This window comes from Heterocephalus glaber, unplaced genomic scaffold, assembly GCF_053883595.1.
Source record: "Heterocephalus glaber isolate CG9 unplaced genomic scaffold, H.glaber_assembly_v1.0 deba00001547, whole genome shotgun sequence".
NCBI classification, from domain to species: Eukaryota; Metazoa; Chordata; class Mammalia; order Rodentia; family Bathyergidae; genus Heterocephalus; species Heterocephalus glaber.
Window position 1 is genome coordinate 4,778,225 of NW_028258340.1, and position 21,415 is coordinate 4,799,639.

The 21,415-nt window shown below is 39.7% G+C and overlaps 1 pseudogene; it reads left to right on the plus strand.

The window, feature by feature from the left end:
- Positions 1-19,487: 19,487 nt before the first annotated feature.
- Positions 19,488-20,250, plus strand: LOC101703742 (nascent polypeptide-associated complex subunit alpha pseudogene; annotated as a pseudogene).
- Positions 20,251-21,415: the final 1,165 nt, after the last annotated feature.

Genomic DNA, 21,415 nt, shown 5'->3' on the forward strand with positions numbered 1-21,415 from the left:
GAAAAAAAAATCAAATGAAAACAAGTATGTTGGGCCAAATAATAAGAAATAAACAGAAATGAAGTAAAGTCACAAACCAAGCCAGAAAAGAAACAGAAACCTCATAAGAAAACATACTTAAGGAAATCAACAAAATGTGTAGCCAAAGGAACATCAGGAAGGTTGTTCCCAGATGGCCATCTCTCCTGGGCAGGCCTCCCTTGGGAATGGAAACTCGAGCAGACAGCCAGGCTCAGCGCCTTGGGCCCAGAGTGGGGCGCTGGCCATGAGCAGAGGCAAAAGGATTCTTTCCTCAAAACCCAGCCCTTCCTGAGGAGGGCTCAATCCGGATGCTCACAGGATTGGGGAAATTGGGTATGAAGTGGAATAATAAGGAGCCTTCTCACTTCCCAGAGAAACCAAGTTCCTGACGAGACAAAATAGTTTGGGGCAAAGACCATAAACTTTGTGCTTGCACAACTCTAGGGCTGAGTCCTATCTCCTCACTCAGTCTGTGACTTGGCGCAATTTATTTCCCATCTTTGTATCTTACTATTCTCAGCTGTGAAAGAGGGATGATAATAGCACTTATCTAACAAGGTTACAGTGGAAATAAATGAGATCCTTATTGTATAATGTTCAAAATGGTGTCTGTTATGATGTTAATGATGAGTGGAGAGCAAGAAAGGTACAAGGGGTTAAAAAGAGAATAACAGGAGTGCTATACAGCAACAAAGGAATAGTGGCTTGTTCAGGAGTCTGCCTTTGTGAATATTTTAGTCATAGTATTATTTGAAGTTTCTTATGAGTTCTCTGTCTCCCTGACTGTAAGTCCCCTGGTATCTCCCCCAGGAACCAATTTGCCCATCTCTGTTGCCCTCAGATTTGTCTGGAACAAATTCCCCACACAAATATCAGGAATGGGGTATATTTCTCTGTGACTGAAACCAAAGTTCTTGGCATTTCTGGAATTTCCTGGGTATCAGGATTTGGGTCCAGGGAACAAGTCACCCAACATGGGTGGCTGCAAAAGAGACATATGAATCAAACAGAGAATGGAAAACAACCTCTCACTGCTGTGGGCTTTCCCTGAGCTTATCTGAATCTTCCCAGTCTCTAGTGGCTGAATCAACATGCAGCTCATGGATATAGGAAAAATAAAGATAAGATAATGAAAATAAATATTCACTCTGCCTTAATCTCTTAATCTCAGTCAATTCCCCAAAAGTCTATTTGAATATCCATCTGTCTTAATTCTCTAGTAACAGACAGGACGTAGTTACCTCAAACTAGGTGACACCACCATTGGTGAAATATTAGAGGCTTTTTTTCTTACATTTTTCCTTCCTTTCCTTTTATATGAACATAGCTGGTATCTTAGCCAAGTGTAGTTATTCTCTATAAAGTAGAAATATTACAGCAGTGTTGGGGCTCAGAAAACAATATGCTGATATGCTGAATTGAAAAAACACCTCAGAATCAAAGTGTCTGGAACTTTCCCTTGTGTCTCTCCAAATGACAGGGAGGGACTCTCTCTGAAGTTCTCTTATCTGACAGAGAAAACTCCTTTCCAAAGAAATGAATTGTCTTAAACTCCTTCCCCAGGAAATCTCATCAAGTAACCAGGAGAGATTAACCACCAAAGAAGACAGGAGACTAAAAGTCTTCACCACACCCAGACAGTTTTTTATTTAGACAGCTCCAAGAGATTACCCAGGAGACTTGGCCTACATAATAAGACACCCTTTGTTTGGAGCAGATTTCACTCCTCACCTTTCCCTAAGTTGTCACCACCTCCTCCTCATTTCCCTAGGAAGAAGATGTTTAAGCTCCAACTTATTGGCCCTTTTCTTGAGTTCTCATATTTTATATGAACTCTGTGTTCATATGCACCTCAATGGATTTGTTACTCTGTTCTCTTGTTAACCTGTCTTTTGTTATAGGAGTGTTGGCCATACCCCTCTCTGATTGGGATGAGAGGAAGTACCCCCCCCTTCCTCCTCCACATGAAGGTATATGGATAGTTTGGAGTGCAGTGTTTTTTTTTTTTAATGAGATAGGGTCTCACTATGTAGTTTAGACTGGCCTTGAACTCACTATGTAGTCCAGGCTGGCCCCAAACTCATGGTGATCCTCCTGCCTCAGCTTCCTGAGTGCTGGGATTGCAGGTGCATGCCACCACACCCAGCTTGGAGCACAGTTTTTAAAGCTCCACATTGCAAATCCACCTTTTTTGTATTAGAGATTGTTGGATGATTAAAAATTATTTCATAGCTGGGCATGGTGGTTGTGCATGCTTGTAATGCCAACACTCTGGGAGGCTGGAGACAGGGGGATCACAAGTTTGAGCCCAGTTTGGGCAATTTAGTGATGTAGTAAGACCTTGTCTCAAAATTTTAAAAAGGGGCGGAGGATATAGCTCACTACAAAGGCCCTGGGTTCAATCCTAAGTACTGCAAAAAAAAAAAAATGTACTGCACATGAGGCAGGAGATTAGGGTGTGGCAGCCTGGCTGGGAAAGTAGGTGTGACCTGTTAATTAAAAATCCCAGGACACATGTGCAGAACAGTTCCCAAAGCCCTGCATGTGGAATCAATCAGCGTGCTGGCTTCCATTCTTCTCACGAGAACTTGAGTAAGTTTTTGATAGGATAGTTTAGACCTGAAATCAGCCTGAGAAGTGGGGGATACAGAAGGACTTTTCCGTTAAGCTCTGGACTACTGTATTTCTCTCTTTCACAGTAGTCTGCTCCCATGCTGTAGAGCCTACTTTTTTTTCCCCTACTTTTACTTGGTCCAAACTTGCTCTGTAGAGCATGTTTCTTTTCCTAACTTTAATAAATGTACCTTATGTGCTTGTTTGGACCAATTCTTTGTTTGGGACAGAAAGAACCTGGAAACCACCTCCAGAAGGAGACTTTAGTACCCTAAAACTTGGTAACACACAGTATGGATCATGTGGACATTTACCTTTCAGCAATAGCATTCTTAGCAGCCCTTCATGATAGAATAGTTAGGTAAGTGCACTTTTCCTTGGCAATTCTATGTCTTCTTTTTAGGTGTTGTTTTTTCTGTGGCCAATCCTTTCCTCTGGGTCCCCAGACAGACCCCTTACATTTACACACCCATCTCAGTCAGCCTTTCTCACCCCAAGCTCTCTCTATACTCAACAAAAATGTGTGGGTCCTGAATTCCACTCTCTCAATGCCAAGAGATACCATGTTTGAAAAAGTGACAACTAATTAACTAATCTGATAAGTGAATTCCTGCTAGTATGTTAATGTACACGACGGATTCATATTTAATTCCTTTTGGGAAATACATTTTCATTTTAAGATGAGCTTTTTGAGGCCTTACTGCCTTAAATTAATCCAAAAGAGAGGGAGAGATATTAGTACGTCCATCTGGGGCTCTGACTACTGTCTTCGTGCTGCTGATTGTCTGGAACCATCCAACACTTGATATGTCTTGAAAAAACATCTGTTAAATCTTGGATTGGGATAATGTACTTGGACAGCATCAATGGCAGCCTGGCTACACTACAGAAAAGACTCCAGAAGCTCTTTGCTTTCCAGGCTGCAACTATTTTATTTATACTGTCAGATCTCATGGGCTTGTTGCTGTGAGGGTGGCCTTGAAGATATTAACAGATTCACCATTACAATTGGGAAATTCATTGCCATTGTCACCAATTAGCTTTCTGGTCCTGGGAGAATACCATAGTAACATTTCTGGGCCTCGGTTTCTTCCTTTTTAAATTAGGGTAGTTGGACTTAATGATCTCTAACATCCATATAAGCTTGGTAGTTCTATAATTCTAAAACCTATCAGTGAATCCTGGTAGGGTGTGGACTGTCTAAGCGTTGAACACTGACATTCTTAGCAGGGTTACTTTAGGGCATTGTAGAAATTTCTCACTGGGGACATTGTTTTTTTGTCTGTAAATTGCTGTCTTTTTACGGAGAGTTCTTTTGCATTGCTCCAAGTGCTGAGTTTTGAGTCCATGAACAGTGTCTTAATAGTTTTATCTTTCCAAGAACAATTAGATGGTCAGTATTTCTACGCATCTTCAGTGTCCTTATTTTAGTTTCACTTATTTCAATTTGGAGGTTTTGGTTAGAGTATTTGTCTCCATGCTTATGTTAGTCAACAATTTTGTCTTTCTAGTCCAGAAAGTCACCCTGTTGAACAAGCACATGGGATACACTTATCTTTTTCAACTCTGGTACTTCCACATTACTTCTCTTACCCATAAACTCCCAAGACAATGTCCTGACAATTCCAAACCTCATGTTATCTCCCCAAAGACATGGATCAGTATGATTTAAAATACTTTTTTTCCTTCTAATATCAGTTCTTGGTATGTACCCAGATGAATTGAAAGCAGGATCTCAAAGAGGTATTTGCACACCCAAATATTCACAGCAGCATTATTTACAACAGCCAAGGAGTAGACAAAATTCATCTATCAACGGATGAATGACTAAAGAAAATATAGTATATATGTGTAATAGAATATTATTCAGCTTTAAAAAGGAAGGAAGTTTTTGGCACACAAGACAACTTGCTGAACCCTGAGAACATTATGCCAAATCAAATAAGCCATTCACAAAAAGATGAATACTGTATGAGTCCACTAGAAGGGATCTAAAACAGTAAGACTTGTAGAAACAGAAAATAGAATGGTAGTTGCCAGGAGCTGGGGGAAGGGACATGGCAGTTTAATGGGCATAGAGTTTAGGCTTTGCAAGATGAAAAGTTCTGGAGATTGCTTGCCCAGCCATGTGAATATACTTAGCACTACTGAATTACACACTTACAAATGAGTAAGATGGTAAAGTTTATGTTACATAGGTTTTTTAAAAACCACAACTACAACTACAATCAAATTTCTTTTTTTAAAACAAAAACCATTGTTTTCTTCCCACTGCTTCAAGCTCAACAATTCTACCATCAAGGCTCACTAGTTTACTGTGAAGGCAAGTTGCTAGGAGCTGTATCTGGTCACCTTGTTCTCTCCATTGTGTCTTTACAATAAGCCTCCCAGATAATATATTCTGAATGTTAAGTGGAGCTCATAAGTTTAGCATTATGTTTCAGCTGCACAAGTCTTGTATTTTCTCCTGGTTACCTCAAAGGATTGTAATTTGGGATACAAAGCTTAACCCAAGAATGCTAGATACTCTCTTGCAACTTTAAGCATCATCTTAGGAGCTAAGCAAGTAGTACTTCTATTGGAAGCATGAACATAACAATCACTCCAGTAGCCTCCCCACCTAAAGAGTTAAAACATGGCATCATTCCCATGCTCTGTGTCACTCACTTTATTTCCTACACATATCTGATGCACAATAAATGTTGAAATATAAAAGGTAATGTCTCCCTGAGCTGGTTTCAAGGAAGTCCAATCTGTGTACCCATATAGAAGTCCACCCTCAGAAGGGCCCTGTGCTTTGGTTTAATGCCCTGATATCACTTTCTTGTAATTCTTAATAATTTTACCTTTGGACTTGTGTGTTAGTGAGGGCTGATGGGACAATGGACTATGTGTGTGTGTAGAGAGGTGTGGGATATACGTGTCTGTCAGTCCTTGCAGCCCCATTGGCGTTTAGTATTCACTGTACCCCCTCAGCACAGAATCCCAGAGGACCCACAATGTGTGTGAATTCAGCAAAGCTCAAAGAGTGTTACATCTACAATCGAGCAAGCAGAGGAGCTGACAGCCCAGAGAAGTGACACTTTCTATTTGAACCAGAACTTGCTTGGAAGCTGGGCATGATGGTACACACTTGTAATCCCAGCACTCAAGAGGCTGAGGCAGGAGGGTCATCATGAGTTCAAAGACAACCTGGGCTACATAGAGTTTAAGACTAGCTTGGATACCAGTGAGACTCTGTCTAAAAACTTGGATTTCAGAATTAAGGCAATGACGTTCTAAGAAACATTGAAGACCAAGAAGCTGTCTTCTATTTTTTCTTACTTATATGATTTCTGCTTATGAGCCAACTTTGTACACTGAAAATGGTGAGAAAAAGGAAAGAGAAAGATAGGTCAACCTAAAGCTTCTTTTCCTTCTGCTATTTCCATATTCATCAGGAAACCACAGGTAGAGAGTAGTGATGGAATGTGTGTCTATGAAGAAGTGAAATAAAAACAGTTGAGCTTCTTTTGTGCAGCATTTCCACTCTTTGGTAAGGGTAAAATACACATAAATGTATGAAATGTAAATTGTATAATTTTGGTGCTTTGACATATGGGTCAAATATTCTCACATTTGCATTTATAACTGGCATTGTGCTATATAAGATGAATGGTAAATTCATGCTAATAATTTAAATTTTTAATTTTTCTTTACTTAGAATGACATTAAATAGCAAATGCAAAACACCATGACAAGTCAAGAGAGAAACTGCAGCAGAAAGGAAAAGGCTTTGTAGTTTGGTATCTTCAATGACAACCGCCCTCCTCGCTTTTTCAACAAGGTGTCTTGCATTTTCATTTTGCACTGGGCCCCACCAGTGAAGTGATGTAGCTGGCTCTGATGTCCCCTGAAGCGTTTGGCTACTATACTTTTCAGGGAAGTGGGGAGGATTGTAAAAGGGCCTTGTTCAAGGGGCCTTGAAATTAAATTCGTGTCTCCAGTTCCAATGACTGAGAAAAACCATGAGACAGTGTCCTTGCAGGTTTGTTTTTTGTTTTGCTCCTCACTCATAGTAGAAGCATACTAGAGAGATCTGAAAGTTCCTTACACATCCAATTGTCACATGACAATCAATTTACTTCTATAATATTAACTAGTAGCACCTGTGCTAATAGGTACATGTGAAATGAAGTCAGGAGCAGAATTCTAAGGGTGATTCTTATCAAGTCATGGAATACATGTCCCCCTTGCATAGGCTGTGATGTAATTGTCTGCCCACACCCTGCCTATTTTTTAGGTTTAAATACAAGGCGACATTTGGTATGCATTTCCTGTAATAAAGAAGCATGTGATGATTATTCCCAAGATGTTATTTTTAAAACTATTGTTAACTGCGGTCTGTCTTTGGTTTCTCAGTTAAGGAAAAAGCAACTTGACTCAAAGCATCACTTGATTCAAGTTGAGCAACCACAGCAGAGCAAGCCATTGTGGCCAATTCTCTGAAGGAAAATGAGCAGGGGCAAATTTGCCCCACACTTTGCAGACATTGAGGCATGGCACGACCTTGTGACTCCTGGGAAAGATCAAATCTTATAATGTTGTGTCAAACCCTGCAAATGGAACTAACAACATGGAGTTATCTGATTTTAGAATAGTTGTGAATATCTATTTATTTGAATATACCATCTCATGGATAGCCAGCCAAACTTGGGTCTTACTTTTTTGGTTTCTACTTTCAAGATTAAAAATAACTTGAAATCAATCAAGTTGAAGGGTAATAACTTATTTTTCTCTTAACCTGGAAGCAGGAAATTCAATTAGTCATGAATTAACATAATAAGATATGTTTGTATTGAAATTGGAAAGGAGTTTGTGATAGAAAAGGAGTCTATGGTCATACAATCAGAACATGGTGTAGTCCAATTCATAATCTCATCTTATGTCCTGTGTCCCGTACTCATATCAAGAGGTTGATGACACAGTTAGCAGTGCTGACAGGTCAAGTAGAGGCTTACACAGCCTGAGATCTCAGTCCTCAACCAGAAGGAAGACATTAGTAGCAAAGTGGTCTCTAAAGAAAGACTTGGATTCAATTGAATTTCCTGGAGGGCTTTGGAGCTACAAAAATGATTAAGATACGCTTACATAGTCCTGGAGTGGACGTTTCAAAATAAGTGTGTTTGAAATTAAATGCAGTTATTTAAGAAGGCTATCTGGCTGAGGTTAAGAGTAAGGCAGGGTCTCTTTAAATCTATGTTATATCTATAAAATCTATAAGATTCAGCCAATGCTCATAATGTTAGCTTGAGCCATAGGAAAATGCTAATGGAAATTTCTTATGCTTCACTTAATACTTACATATTTAGATGTGTTATTCCCATAAGAAGACACCTTTCTGCATGCTGAAAAGGAAAATGTATTTGGACTGCCACTTCTTCCTACTTAACTGTGCAGGAAGTCCCTGGATAATAGTGCGTGGAGCAGGATGAGCCAGCTTTCTTCTAGAATCTTATCCAAGTCTCATTCGGTTCTGTGCCACCTTTCTGGCCATTTCTGGTATAAAGTGAGAAATCAGTTGTGTAGGTTGTAAACAATTTATCATTAATACCAGCTAAAGTCATGACTTTGTGGATTTTAAAAACTTATTTAAAAGAACTAATGCCAAATCAAGGTTATGCCTATAATAATGATATGCTCAGCTACTTGTACAATAGGCTTTCTTTAGTAAAAGAAAAAAAGGCTGCCCTGGGAATGATGCCCATGGGAGAGGGCTACAAATGTGACCTTTTATGACAACACTTGTCATGGCAGAAAGATGTTGCAAACAGAAACTTTAAAAGAACAGTACTCAAATAACAGTTTTCTGTTTTGGAGTATAATATTTGGAAAGTTGGTTCTTAGCTTTTTGAATCTCAAAAGAAAATTTGGGAACTGATATCACATTGCCACTTTTTTACTTTTTCAAGTATGGCCACTTGAAACACAGCTTCCATCTATTACTACCATTTAAAAAAGAGGTATTTTGACACTAAAAACAGTGATTTTAGCTGTGGTGAAAGCACTGCCTTGTCTTCAGTTTTCTCATTTTGCTACAAATTGGAGGAAAACTATTTAGGACTAATTCAGGTCCATGGGAGGAGGTACTAACAATCACTGTGACTATTAAGTACCTACTTATTCTAAGCATTATGTTAAGAGCTTTATTTTCCTTACTTTTTGTGATAGTTAATTGTGGTGTCAACTTGAATAAAAAATGCCTTGCAGATTAGTTTACCAGTTCTGGGTGTGTCTGGATGATAAACCTAACTGAAGAGGGAAGATTTACCTTGGGTGTGGGTGGCACCAACCAATAGGCTTGTAGCCTGGATGGAATGAAAAGGGAAAGAAGAAAGAAGTTTCATTTTTGCTTCTTCAGAGGAGCTCTAGTCTTTATCATCATCTTTGGACATCCATCTCCAGCCTCCAATGCAGAAACTTCAACCTTTCGATGTAGACCTTTTGGCTTCCTGATACAGACTTGCAGGGGACTCTGCAGTGAGCTCCAGGTTTTTGACTTCTGACTAGATCCTCTGGGTCTCTAGTGTGCAGATGGCCCTTTTGCATTCTTCATCACCTGAGTCTGGAGGTGGCCATTGTAAACCTACCTTATAAATCCTCTATATATCTATGTCTATATTTATATCATATACTATATGAAATGTATGTTATATATAAAATGTACATTGGATATGATATATATTATATTAAATCTGTTCCTCTAGTGAACCCTTACTGATACAGATTTTCATACCAGGAGTGGCTCTAGAGAAACAGAATTGTTAGGATGAATTTTTAAATGGCCTGAGTGGTTCCTAGAGTTGGCTAATTTGATGAGACCTAAAGTTGTCATGGTCTCTCCCGATAATGTGTGGAATACTGGTATCCATGGTGTGAACTGTTTAAAGTAACATGCAATGTAGATCCATTTGGTTATCCTAATTCACCACTTGTGAGATGCAAAGAATTTAGTGACTGTATATAACACTTCCGAACATTTTTGGCAGAGTGGGAAATATAATGATGCTGGCTGGTTGCTCTTAGCATCTCTGGACAAACTAGTAAAGGAAAATCATGAGCTCCAGGGATGCATCAAAGTCTACTCTTCTATGTGTGCAAACAAAGTAATAAGGACTTCAAAGACTCCCAGCTCCAGATACACATAAACAATCTAAATGTTTCTAAGTGTCCTGAAATCTTCCCTCTTTTAGCCACAGGGCTGACATTGCAGAAACCCAAACACAAGCCCTCATAATTCAATTGGTGGAAATACAGTATAAGTTTAGTGCTCATCCTTGAAGGGTAACAATGGGATCCTATAAATTGGGATGGAGATTTTTGGGACGATCCTGACTGGGCTGAGGACATTGAATTCCTAAATCCTAATAAGATTATTCTGTTAGAGGAAGAGATTTTCCCCACCTTCAGTGGTAGAGACATCCCTATTTCAATCCCACTCCTGGTACCCAAATCTGTCTCTTTGCTGAGACACAATACCCAACACCTACAACTCTAAGGAGAAAAAGTTTACATATTTTAGTTCAAAGTTTTTAGAGGTTTCAGTCCACAGTTTCAACTGGCTCCAAGGCAGGGTGGCATGGCAGAGGACATGGAAGAGGAGAAACAGTTCATGGCATAGCAGTGAGAAGGAGAGAGGGAGAGAGACAGAGAGAGAGAGAGAGAGAGAGAGAGAGAGAGAGAGAGAGATATCGAGGGATAAGGGAAAGAGATAGACCCTTCCAGGTCAAGCCCCCAAACAGGCTTCACCTCCCAAATCACATTTACCTATAAACATCAGTGGAATAATCCATTTATAAGTATCACACCCCCATGATCTAAACACTTCCCAAAAGCCCCACTCATGAGTGCATGAGGCTTTAGGGAAGCAGTGGTGAACCTATGGCATGTGTGGCACAGCCAGCTGTTTGTTTTCATTGAAAGCTCTAAGAGGCCCACCATCACTGCTTTAGGGGGACATGTATATACAAACACTAATATTTCATATTTAAGTTAGGTATTATTATCTTCATTTTATAGATGAGAGGACTGACAAAGAGATCAGGTAACTCTTCAAACCTGAACTTGCAAAGTAATAGCAAAGTTTGCAACCTATGGAAAATTTCCATTATGTAATTGATAAAGGAAGTAGGGGATTCAAATGTAATTTCCAAAGTCTAAATTTTTTTTTGCAGTGTTGGATAGAACTCAGGGCCTTGTGTATGCTAGGCAAATACTCTAACACTGAGCTGCATCCCCAGCCACAAAGTCTAGATTTTAAAGTGTCTGTAGGCTAGTGTTTGTGGGATCATCATTGTCTATATTTTGGAGTTGTGTGTGTGAGTCTAAAAAGTCCTAGTCCAGAAGGAAGCCCTGGCGATGGGGGGCAGTTCTCTCTTCGATTAAGGGCCTTTGCATAAGGTTTTGTGTGCAAGTGAACTTTTCATGAAATGTTTCCAGAAGAAGCCAGTTAGGAAAGGGGGGTGGGGAGCAGAACAGTGATGGAGGAGAAGCCAAGTGAGGTGGGTTCTGAGGCAAAGCCCCATGTAGGGTAATCTCATCCTAATCCTGCAGGGGAGCTCTGGAGGGTAACTTATGTCTCAGAGTTGTCTCAACTCAGGGCAAGTGTGTTAGTCAGCTTTCCATTATGGTGATAAAAATCCCTGAAGACGTCAACTTAAAGAGGGAGTATTTTGGTCATGGTTTCAAAGGTTTCAGTCTGTGGTCAACTGGCTTCATTGCTTCAGGTCTGTATCAAGGGAGAAAAATCATAGCAGAAGGGTGTAGCAGAGGAAACCTGCTCACTTCATGGCAGTCAGAAAGCAGAGAAAGAGCAAGAGAGCCAGAGAAGAAAGGGCCAGTGACCAGATACAGTCTCCAGTGCCACGCCACTATGATCTATTCTCTTCAACCAGGTCCCACCTCTTGTTTCCATCACCTCCCAATAATGCCATCAAATTATGATCTGATCTCATCAATGGATTAATCCACTTGAAGTTAGACCCCTCACAATCCAATCATTTTCCCAAAAGCTTATCAACTGGGATCTAAGTCTTTAGCGTATGAATTTTGGGAACATTTCAAATCTAAACCATAATACTCCATCTTCAATATCTCCTTTCTCATAAACCCTGCCCTCCCCCGACAAAAAACCTAAGGATTTTATCACTTTCAAGATCTTTCTATATAGAAATTCTAGAACCATCAATATTAGAATATAAATCTGACCACCTCTTTACCCTACTCAAAATCCTTCAAGGTCTCTCAGCACACTTGGAATTGAGTCAAGATTCCTTCCCATGACCCATGAGCCCCACCTCAGATGACTCCCATTTCTTCAGATGGCCTTCATTCTCTTCTGTCAATATGTGCCTGACTCCCTCCCACTTAATCTATTTTGCCTCAAATCCTCAGCCTCCTTTTCCAGTCTGGTTTCACCTTAAATGTCCCCTCTTCAGAGAAGTAGCTGTCCACAATTCTTTGACCACCACTCCTTCCTAGTTTCCCTTTCTAACATGTTTTACTCTTTGATTTGTTTCACAGACATTACTGTCATCTTGTCTATTGATTTATTGGCTTAATGTCTGTCTTACCATTGCTAATAATTTATAGAAAAGATTGGGCACAGCCATACTAGATGCTCACAAATCCTTGCTGAATCTAAATTAGCCTGCCAAAGAAAGAATTTATTCATATTCCTATATAAAGAACTTTACAAATTTTATAAGAGAATCCATAAGAAATTACATTTGCACAAGTTTTGGATACAGGTAGATAAAGAGATAAGTCCCTAGAAGTCTCTTGAAAAGAGTGGCAGGACATTGTTAGATTCTCTATCTTCTATACACTGTAGTGATCTAAACCCATCTACACAATGGAGTTTATTTCCAGTGGCCACACTATGTAATAGAAAAGGAGTCCCTGGTCACATGGCTGAGTGTAGTTATGCAATAGGCTGTAGCTATTGTAGAACCACTGGGTTCTATTACCGAGTTCATGCTCTGCAATGACTGAGCATGGTGGGAGAACTGTAGCCTTTTTGACCTACCATGGGAATTCTCTTATCAGCAATCTTCATTCTAGTGCTTTCCAGCTGCTGAGACTTTCTCAGAGATACATAGTAGTCAAGCTTCTTCTACCCAATTTTCCTTCCTTCCTTCTTTCCCTGCATAGGTGTAAAGCCTGAATCTTGGCCAAAGCCTCTTCCTACCTACTCCTGTTCCTTTTCTCCTTTCTCCACACACATTTCCCTCCATAAATTTCTTTCTTTTTTTTTTGGTACCAGGGATTGAACTCGGGTCCTTGAGCCTGCGGAACAGGCGGTGGAACCTCCCTCCATAAATTTCTTACACATCTAATCCTACTTTAGTATCTGCTTCCTGGAGGACTCAAACTGACATAAAAAGCCTAAAGTTCATATAAGTAACATTGATACTGACTATGGAATCATCTATAGAGTTGAGAATATCCATTCACTTTCTTTTTCTGGGTCAGTGAAAATACACTAATACTAAAATACTGCCTTTAAAATCATGAGTTCTGTAGAGAAAACAATCCAAAAATTCATTTGGAAACAGAAGAAACCTAGAATAGCAAAAGCAATTCTAGGCAACAGAGACATGGCTGGGGGCATCACAATCCCCAACTTGAAACTATACTACAAAGCTACTGTGATAAAAACAGCATGGTACTGGCAAAGAAACAGACCTGAAGATCAGTGGAATAGATTAGAAGATGCAGAAACAACTCCAGACATACTCAGTCACCTCATCTTTGACAAAGGAGCCAACCACCCTCATTGGAGGAAAGATAGCCTATTTAATAAATGGTGTTGGAAAAACTGGATTTCAACCTGTCAGAGATTAAAACTAGACCCATACCTATCATTGTGCACTAAACTAAGATCGAAGTGGATTAAAGATCTAAATGCTAAATCAGAAACACTAAACTTGCTGGAAGATAAGTTAGGTAGAACTCTTGATGACATTGGCATAGGAAAAGACTTTATGAACAAATCTTCAGTAGCACGGGAGCTAGCACAAAGAATCAACAACTGGATCTCATCGTATTAAAAAGCTTCTGCACTGCAAGAGAAACTACCAACAGAGCTAAGAGACAACCTACAATGTGGGAAGAAATATTTAGCAGCTGTAGCTCAGACAAAGGTCTACTATCAAGAATATGTAAAGAACTGAAAAAAATCAGACCTCCCAAATTCAAAGACCCAATTCAAAAATGGGCATCTGAAATGAACAGACATTTCTCAGACAAAGAAGTAAAACCAGCAAATAAATATATGAAAAAATGTTCAACATCACTGGTCATTTGAGAGATGCAGATGAAAACAACACTGAGATTCCACCTCACCCTACAAAGAAAGGCTGCTATCAAGAAATCAACCAATAACAAATGCTGGCGGGGGCGTGGAGAGACAGGAACACTTCTCCATTGTTGGTGGGAATGTAGATTGGTGCCACCACTGTGGAAATCAGTGTGGAGATACCTCAAAGAACTAGGACAACAGGTTCCATTTGACCCAGCTATTCCCCTACTGGGAATCTTCCTCAAAGAATTAAAAGAATCATACCACAGTGATATATGTGCACCTATGTTTATAGCGGCACAGTTTGTAATAGCTAAAGTTTGGAAACAGCCCAAGTGCCCATCAACTGGAAACTGGAAAAAGAAGATGTGGTTTTTTTATAAAATGGAGTACTACTCAGCCATAAAGAATGAGAAACTAGAGACATTTATAGCTAAATGGATGCATATTGAGGCCATACTCTTAAATGAAATAAATAGGACACACATGTGTAAATACTGAATAGTTTCTCTAGTGTGAGAAATTGAAAGGGTAAATAAGGATGAAAATGATTAAAATGAATAATTGATAATTTGAAATAAGAAAAGGTCCAAGGGTTTGGGGATGGTGGGAGGGGAAGGGGAAAGGGAAGAAGGGAAAGGAAAAACTATGAGAAAAAAAATGGAATCAAACTCTGTGTAAATAGGGAAGGGTGGTGGGGGTGAAGGGTGCACAGGTAATGGGAGAAAAAATAAGAACTAGGATACATCATGTTCTGGTACAAACACCCAATGATAAATGTAAATGTATTTTATACCTAAAATGTACCAATAAATATATATATTAAAAAAAATCATGAGTTCTGGAACCCATTGTTTCCTGCTATCTGGAAATAGCAATGATACAATAGAATTGTTCTAAATTAATTCAATGGAGATAGATGGTTGTTTGGCTCATTGGAGAAGCTGGTTCAATCTGGAAATCATAAAAATCATTCATAGCTTTCTTAAGCTTTCAATATTAACTCAAAATATGTAAATTTGCATTAATTCCTTAATCCTTTGATGAAAGGTCAAGGGTTTATCTTGGGTATTTCTCTGCTCACACAAAACTGTACCCTTGATACATTTTATGTAATCTCCAGTTGTTTTTTTATGAAGCAGAAACTGAAAATACCTGTCACACAATGAGTGCAGAGCTCCTTTCATATTTTCTTTAAACTTCTACAGTCCTCTAGCTCACACTTAAGTCAATAGCTGCCTTTTTGTATGCAAAACAAACCAATTTGCCTTAATCAAGAATCTGCAAAGAATGCAACTTTGTAGATTTCTTTTCGTGAACATATTTGATCACTTTAAAGGGTTTTAGTTAAGTCACAGAAATAAAATATCTTGGCATGACGTGATTGGGCAGTAACTATCACTGAAGCTTGGCAAGAATCAACTTAATGGAGTGGGCCCAAAGTGAAGAGAATGCAAGGCTCAAGGCTGGGGGCATGGGTGAGTGTATTCTACAGATGAAACAGAGAACATTGGTTAGTCTGGCCAGTCTGTTAAGAAGTGATTGGTCAAGAGGACTTTTACTACATGATGGTTGATATAAAATTCTTTAAATTATTAATGATCCTACTTTGGTGATTCCTTTGGCTCTTCAAGCTGCTTCCATCCACGGACAACAATAGTTGATGTTGACGTTTCTGGCAATGGAACATTCTACTACACTAGTTTGTCTTATCTTTTTTGGGCTCATGGATTCTGCAGAAAATCTGATACATTGTTGAGCTTATTAGAAATATCCATATGCACACATACAAAATTGTAGGATTTTCTTATCACTAAATCGCATTTCTAAATTCCTTATACGTAAACTCTATGTTACATTATTAAAACACAGAGTAAAATATAAGAAGTACAGTAGTACACTGGCTTGTCATTTTTTAACAAAGAAAATAAAGTATGGCTCTACTTCTCTGATGAGGTTCATGCTAAATGCTCTGGTCTGGTTCTTGGGAAGAGAAACATCCACAGAGACATACCCACATTTGCTTACTCACATTTGCTTAGTTCCCGTCTGAGAGTGGCATGAATCATGTCAGTCTGATTCATATTTCAGGAAGGAAGAGGGAAGTACAGTGTAAAACCACAGCCCAGGCCACAGAGAGGACTTGGTCCCAGAGTACAAGCAGAGGATGGGGCCATTCAAGGGCAGAGCAGTGGCTGTCAGCTGAGGAAGGACTGTGTCACCAGCCTTCATTTGGGCATAGCTGAATGGTGCCTTGGCAATCACCCAGGCCAACTCATTCCACTCCTCAGTCCCAGCAGATGTAAACTATTACAGAGTTACAAAGAAAAGACAGTCTCTTGTATCTACTCTCAACTCTAGGAGGAGCAACAATTGTTTTCCTGGCCTTGATTAGTATGCAGGTGGTTGGCGCCCTGTGTCTTCCTCCTTGTCCTGAAGATGATAACACTTGAACTCATCATAGTTAATGCCTACAAATTTGTGATAAAACTGGGTGGGAACCCAGCCCTTCTCTGCTCCTCTTCCTACTTTTTTGCTCCCAAATCCCACTGCTCAGGCCTTGATGATGCTTTTGCAGTTTGACTAACTCTATTAAAATGCTTTGAATATACAAACATTTCAAGGACATTTTCATTCTATCCCCACTCCTCTCACTTGTTCTCTGTTCAGAAACAGCCTTGAGACTGCAGACGTAAGTTCCAAAATTACCAATGACATTGTTTCCCTTTCCCAGGCTTGTCAAACCATTAGAAGGGATTTGAGTGGGGGAGGGAAAGGAGACTTATTTGTGCTTCTGACCACAATGGAAGAATGAAAATGAGAGTACAGGCATCATAATAATGCCTGAAGATGTCCATGTGCTAATACCACAAAACCTGTGAAAATGTTATGTTACATGGCAAAAAAGGAATTACATTTTCATGTAGAATTAAGGTTGCTAATCACATGTTCTTAAAATAGGGAGTTTATCTTGGTTTATCTGGTTGACCCAGTATGATCACAGGGGTCTTTAAAAGTAGGAAAGAAAAACACAGGTCCTGTATGTGCCTGGACTTGAGCCTAGTTGAGACTTGTGCCACATTTCTATCCCACAAAACCACAAGGTAATAAATTGGTGTTTTAAGCCACTAGGTTTGTGATTATTTATGATTACAGTAAATAGTAAAGGAATGTGGAGGTGATAAACAGAAGGACTAAGAAGATGGTCCTGTTTTAGGTCTGTTTTGGGCAGGGAGGAAACTGAAGACATATCAAGGGATTGAAGACTGTCTTTGCCACTTTACCATCCCTGGGACAAAATACCGAACATCTGAAATTTAAAGGAGGAGAAGCTTATTTTGGCTCACAGTTAAAGAGTTTTGGAACCCATTGTTTCTTGCTATCTGGAAATCCTGATACAATAGAATACCCATGCTCATCTGGGTTCAAGGCAGAAACAGCATAGTGAAAGGGCCTGAGTGGAGGACAGATGCTCATCCCATGGCAACCAGGAAGCAGAAAGCAAGGGCCAAGCATATACCCTCCCAGATAACACTCACTAGTGACACACCTCCAATCAGGCCCCACCTTCTAACAGAAAATCAACTATAGCACCTGTATCAGTCAGTGCTTACAGAGAAACAGATTTAATACAAGATACACAAATATGTAAGAATTTACAAGATTGGCTTACAGAGTCAGGTGTGGAAGAATGCAAAGGGTCTGTCTGCACACTGGGGATCTGAAGGATCCAGTTGAAGGCCTGGAACTCACCGTAGCGTTCCATGCAAGTCCAAATCAGGAGGCCGAAAGGTTTGCAATGGAAGGCTGAAGGGCTGGTGCTGGAAGCTGAAGAGTCTACAGTGGAAGCCAGGAGACGATGTCCAAGGTGAAGGTGAAGACTGGAGTTCCTCCGAAGAAACAGAAGTGATCCTTATTTCTTTGTTTCCCTTCTGTACCATTCTGGAGACAATCCTCCCTAGGGTGGGTCTTCCACACCCAGAACTATGCTGAGCCAATTTAGCTGGGCATTTCTTACTCAAGTTGACCCAATCAACTAACTCGCATGCCCCATGGTCCAATCACCTGCCATACACACGAGGCCTTGGGGGGTCATTTTAGATCTAAACCATAACAAAGACACATAGGAAAAGGTGGATGTGAAGCTACAAAGCTGAAAGCAGAGACTCAGGAGGAACTTGAAATAGGGGAAAAAACAGGGAGATTCAAGGACTCTAATCACAAGTAACCTTGAATCATAAGAGGACAGCTAAGCTGAGCTATGGAAACCAGCGAATGTGAATATTCTGTGTTGCTAAGTCACTCCTTTTTCTTTAAGAATCAACTTATAGGGGGAGGAGGGGGGTGTAGCTCAGTGGCAGAGTGCTTGCAAAGAAAAAGAAAGAAAGAGGAAAAAGTCAATATACAAAATAGAAATAGCTCTGACTTTAACACTTTTTTCCCCCACAGAATCATACAAGACAAACATGGCATATAAGCATAAAAACTATCAATCAATGTAAATGAAGACTATCAGTTACACAGTGTAGAAGAGGTGGCTGGTTGTGCTTCCATATTTGTTTTCCTTTTCTTCCATCCTAATGGAATTTTTAGACTGGCACAGGGCTGTCAAGACTCATTTGCTTAGAGATGGAGCCATGTGACTGAGATCTAGCCAATGGTGTATGAATTGGAGTGATATGTGGAAACTTTTAAAGGGAAGAGTTGTACCTGCTAATTTTTTCCTTTCTGCTGGCTGGAATGAAGGTATGGTGTGAGATGTCTTACACCCTATAATGGGACTAGTGAGGCAGAAGAAGCCTGGGCCTCTGATGGCTTCTCAGAAATAAAATTGCCTTTTGTTGATTCCACTACTACTGCAGGTGTCAGTTTCTATGCTCTAAACAACATTGACTATCTGCCCTCATATGTTGGGTGGGGGCTCTTTCAAGCCAAAGTAATTGTGATTCTTTCTAATTTGCCCCAAAGGTTACAGGTTTTTTCCCCCCGATTTGATAACAGGTTTTTAATCACTGTGTTAGTTTTCTATGGCTGTTGTCATAAATTGCTACAAATGGTGGCTCCAAAGAACACATATTTCTTACCTTATAGTTAGCCAGGCTAGAAGTCCAACACCAGTCTGGCTGGGCTACAATTAAGATGTTGGCAGGGCTGTGTTCCTATCTGTAGGATCTAGAGAAGAAACTGAATCCTAGCTTTTTCAGCAGCTAGAGGCCCCCAGTCTTCCTTGACTCAGGGGACACTTCATTTTGAAATCCAGCAATGTGGGGCTATGATGTCCTCATGCTGCCATCTTTCATTTGGCCCTCTCCCTCTTTCACTTTTAAGGACCCTTGTGAGTACATTTCTCACCTGGATAATCCAGGATCATTTTTTCCTCTCAAAACGAAGTGATTTAGCAACCTTATCCAGTTCCATTTGTAGCCTTAATTCCCCATTGCCGTCCGATCTACTACAAGGGGCGATCAAAATATATGATGAACAGCTGCCGCCTTCTTGGTTCCATGTTCTCTGTACAAAATGCCCAGTGAAGCTACAGAAACCGTCCCTGCTACAGAGCAGGAGTTGCCACAGCCCCAGGCTGAGACGGGGTCTGGAGAAGAATCTGACAGTGATGAATCAGTACCAGAGCTGGAGGAGCAAGATTCCACACAAGCAATCACACAACAAGCCCAGCTGGCGGCAGCAGCTGAAATCGATGAAGAACCAGTCAGTAAAGCAAAACAAAGTCGGAGTGAAAAGAAGGCACGGAAGGCCATGTCCAAATTGGGTCTTCAGCAGGTTACAGGGGTTACTAGAGTCACTATCCGGAAATCTAAGAATATCCTCTTTGTCATCACAAAACCAGATGTCCATAGGAGTCCAGCTTCAGGTACCTACATAGTTTTTGGGGAAGCCAAGATTGAGGATTTATCTCAGCAAGCACAGTTAGCAGCTGCTGAGAAATTCAAAGTTCAAGGTGAAGCTGTCTCGAACATTCAAGAAAATACACAGTCTCCAACTGTACAAGAGAGTGAAGAGGAAGAGGTTGATGAAACAGGCGTGGAAGTTAAGGACATAGAATTGGTTATGTCACAAGCAAATGTGTCGAGGGCAAAGGCGGTCCGAGCCCTGAAGAACAACAGTAATGATATTGTAAATGCTATTATGGAACTAACAATGTAACCATCTGAAAGGAAGAATTTTTTGGTGTTTCAAAAAGGTCACTGCAGCGTGGTTTGAAATTTGTACTGTTTCTATCACTAATAAAGTTATGACTTATTGGATGAAAAAAATATGGTGAACATTAATTTTTTAAAAAAATTATTACAGTTAAAGACACATAGCCATTAATCCCTCTCAAAACACACCCCCCTCTCCACTTGTTAACACACTTATCCCATCATCCTTGCCAGTTTCTGAAGCAGTTCTGGAAGTCTTCTTTCATGAGTGTCTTTATGAGGTATGATAAAAAATATGGTGAGTGCTGCTCCTGAGTGCCATTTAATGAAAAGCAGGCTTCTAAAAACATGTATCATAATCTACCTTATTCACCAGGTCTGTCAATTACTCTTTCCCAAAGTCATAAAGGTAAATATTTTTCATCAATTCAGGACTTTGAGGCAGCCATGACAGTGCAACTAAAGATACTAATGAAAGAGGACTTCTAGAACTGCTTTAGAATGGGGCAAGAATGATGGGATTAGTGTGTTCAAAGCTAGAGGGAGTATTTTGGGGGGATATTAAAGGCAATGTGTCTTTTAATGTAATTTTTTTTTAAATTTAAAATTCACCAAATTTTTTACTACACCTCATATATTCAGTTTTGGGTAATTAAGACAAGGACATCTACTACTAGCTAATCTGAGACAATTTGAGTTGAAAGTAAGCAATGATAATAAAGGATTATAACCCACTAAATAAAATAAGAATGCATGTATTCATGGTAATATAAATAGATTCAAGAGAAAGGATTTATTTTTGATTGCTATATAAATGGGATTATTTTATTAATTTTCTGTTTGAATAGTTTATTATTTATGTATAAAAATAGGACTGATTTTTCTATGTTGATTGTGTGTCCTATAACTTTACAGAATTTGTTTTTCAGTTCTAGTACCTTTTCGGTATAGTCTTTTCAGTTATTTCTGTATAAGATCATGTCATTAACAGAGACAGTTTGAATCAGCAAATATTTTGTGCTATTTATAATGTGCCTCTTTTTATAATTTTAAGCATTTGAAGATAGTCTATAAAATTTATTGGATGCCTGTAGTCCCAGCCACTCAGGTGTCTGAGGCAGGAGTATCACTTGAGCCCATGAGCTCAGGGTCAGCCTGGGAAACATAGTGGAGCCCTGTCACAAACAAAGAAACAAGCCCCAAACTTATTGGAGAGAACTTTACAATTGTGGCTGTGGTAACTGACCACCATGTAAGAGGACTTAATATCTTGACATCA